This window comes from Myotis lucifugus, unplaced genomic scaffold, assembly GCF_000147115.1.
Source record: "Myotis lucifugus unplaced genomic scaffold, Myoluc2.0 scaffold_71, whole genome shotgun sequence".
Taxonomy (NCBI): domain Eukaryota; kingdom Metazoa; phylum Chordata; class Mammalia; order Chiroptera; family Vespertilionidae; genus Myotis; species Myotis lucifugus.
Genome location: NW_005871119.1, coordinates 2100064 through 2103672, shown reverse-complemented (window position 1 = coordinate 2103672; position 3609 = coordinate 2100064).

The following is a 3609-nucleotide window of genomic DNA, read 5'->3' as shown; positions in this document are numbered from 1 at the left end:
ACTTTTGTGTGTCAATACTTATTTTGTCCCTTTGTGGTGCATGGGAGTGATCACTCAAACGCTTTGCTGTAGTGGTGGTAGATCATTGGTCTCTATACATCAACCATCTCTCTGTGACGTTTACTGTGTGACTTTATACTTATTGACAGGATAGTCGGTACAGATATATTCATTTGTAACAACCCTCTTAATAAGCAATAGCCAGATATCTAAGCAGCATGCAGCCATGGGGTTATTTTTACAGGTATATTGGCTACTGGGGTTCAGATGACTCATACTAAGCCTGGTAGGTGGCTCTGCTTCAGCAGCAGTGGCTGAGAAGCTTACTTCTTGCTGCAGATTTGTGGGTTGACTCGGGGAAGGGCTCTGCTTCTTTAGTCTGTTACCCTCTTTGGACCACAGGATTCACCTAGGTATGTTTTCTCATGACAATAGTAAAAATACAAGAGTCAGGCCAAAATGCGCAAGGCTCCTACCCCATTCTATTGCTGAAGGAAATCACACAGCTAAGCCATAGTCAAAGACTACATTATCAACTGGATGTCATCTTTTGCAAAGTACCTATTCAAGTCTTTCCCCACCTTTCTGTTGGATGTATGTGCCTTTTTCTGCCTGGACTATTTTCTATTTTTTCTCTGAATGTATTCTTTCTCTCCAAGACAACAAATTCATGTTTCCATCGAACAGAATTGACCTTTTTTTCAAATGAAAGTGCTCTTACCTGTAGGAAAACTGAATATTCACACTCAAAATGGATTAAAGATTCAAATGGAAGACCTAACATTGTAAATTTCCTAGCAGAAAACATAAGGAAAACACATCATGGCATAGGGTATTTTTATTTCTAACTGAATTACTTATATCTTTGATAATTGCTGCTATTGCAGTTGATATAGTTTTTTAAAAATAATTTCTGTTTTTGGATCTCTATTTCCCTGTTCTTTAAATTATTACTTCCCACATTATTACATTTTTTCCATTGTCTATAAATGCCATGCAAAACTTAAATTTCTCCTTTGCATTGCTCATTATATGTGTTATACTTAAGCCTTCAAAATAAATTTAAGGATTTATATATCATTTCATTTTTACAGTCTTTTTTCTCACGTTTCCGTATTTAGCTCATATTCTTACTTTCTTATTTAATCTTATCTTTTCATTAACTGGATTTCTGTGTTGCTTGAACCATGTCACATTTTTCCCCATTGAGCATGCAAAATCAATTTCTTAATTATTGTTTTCTTTAGTAAAATACTTTATACTTTATCTTTCTCTGAGTACTCCACACATTCTTTTTCATTCTAAAGAAACTTTTCATAGCTTACATTTTGGGTTTTTAATATTTATAAATCCTTGATCAAATGAAGATATGGCCAAATATTATGCCAATGGTTTGGGCATATAGCCCTTTTTCAAATTCTTTGTCAATCTCAGTACTGGTGAAATCCTCTTATAGTTTTTAATTACATGTTGTGTATAGTTTATCCTTCCATCCTCAGTCCCTGACAGGGTTCATTTAACACAGTTATACTGGAATAAAGTCAGACTTTTAGTATTCGACTCTTTGAAAGTCTTAACATATTAAGTAATTTAAAAACTTCATATGCAAGCATATATTGGTATCAGGATGCTGATGTTGGTTGTCATACCCATGGCATGTTCTGTGTGGGAAATACATCCTGAGCAACACCAGCAGTAGTACCCCAATTCCTTAGTGAGATGTAAGTGGGAAATTGAGAGAATACTAACATTCTTCTTTTCTTAATCATCACATGAGGATAAGTTTTTACTGATTTTAGAGAGAGAGGAAGGAAGAGAGAGAAACGTCGATGTGAGAGAACCATCTATCAGTTGCCTCCCTTATGCACTGCGACAGGGGATCAAACACGTAACCCAGGTATGTGCCATGACCCAGAATTAAATATGCAACCTTTTGGTGTACCCGATTACTCTCCAACCAACTGAGCCACAGGGCGAGGAAACATTCCTATTTAAGACATAGCTATACAGCAAATCAATTTTTGGTTAATTTTAAATATATGCATATGCACATTTATTGTAAAATATTTTAATAGTATAGTAAAAATTCTTATGAAGATAGTTATCTTTTTTTTATTTCTAGAATTTCCCCTTGATCCTGTTTATACAAGTTCCTGTTAAACTATACTATGGGTGAGGATATAATATATATATATATATATATAGCCAGAGTACAAATATTCTTTAACTTACAGAAAACTATCCAACTTTATTCCAAAAATTTTACAATATTGTTTCTCAATTTCACCCTGCTTTTAGTCACGAGTACCTCGGAGATGTTATAAACCAAAGACTTCTCCAGCACCATCTGGTATAGATTACTGCAGACATTGCTGGTAGGGAGACAAAGGTCTGTGGTACTGATCCTCTTTGTACATCATCTAATCCTTACTACAGAATCCCGAGTGTATCTGTGTTCTGTATAAAACACAAGAATGCTGAAAGTGATCCAGAGTAGAACAAAGCTTTAACCAATGCACTGTTTCTTGCTGAAGATTGTTTTTGCTTCAGTGGGCAGAAATCTGATTATCTATAAGCGGTTAAAAGTAAAGTTGTCTACACCCTCTGATAATGGTTTACTGACCACATTGCTTTTCCTATGCTTGCTTACTGAAATATGACCTCCTCTCTTCCACTGAGGTTAAGAAAATGTGTTCAGGATGGAAATAGTGTCAGGATGACAATGAGCTTACAAAATGAAATCCAATGTTTACGTGTTCATTTGACAAAAACTATGATTGCATATGATGTGGCAGACATTGTGATGGGCATTGAAGGATCCAAGGATCCAAGATACCTCTTTAATCTCAAGATGCTCCCAGGCCAATGGTGAAGAAAAACCAAGATAAAACAATTATTAGCACTGCTGCAGTGCTAATTTCTTCAATTTCTTTATTAGTAATATTAAAAAAAACACCTAAAGTACAAAATAGTGACAAAATTACAATGTGATTTCTCAAGTTTGAAATTATTTATAGACTAGAAGCCCAGTGCTTGAAATTCGTGCATGAGAGAAGGGAGGGGTCTCTCAGCCTGGCCTGCACCCTCTCACAATCCGGGACCCCTTGGGGTATGTCCAACTGCCGGTTTAGGCCTGATCCCGTCGGACATCCCTCATGTAATCTGGGACCACTGGCTCCTAACTGCTCACCTGCCTGCCTGCCTGATTACTCCTATCCACTTGCCTGCCTGCCTGATCACCCCAACCACTCACCTGCCTGCCTGATTGTCCCTAACCACTCTGCCTGCCTTCCTGATGCCCCTAACCACTTGTCTGCCTGCCTGATTGCCCCTAACCACTTGTCTGCCTGCCTGATTGCCCCTAACCACCTCTGCCTCAGCCCCCGCTGCCAAGGTTTCATCTGAAAGGACGTCTGGAATGATGTCCAGAAGGTCATTCGGCTGTCCAGTCTAATTAGCATATTACGCTTTTATTATTATACACTAGAGGCCCAGTGCATGAAATTCATGCATGGGGCGGGAGGGTCCCCTCAGCCCAGCCTGCACCCTCTCCAATCTGGGACCCCGCAGGGGATGTCCGACTGCCAGTTTAGGCCCCATTCCCTGTGG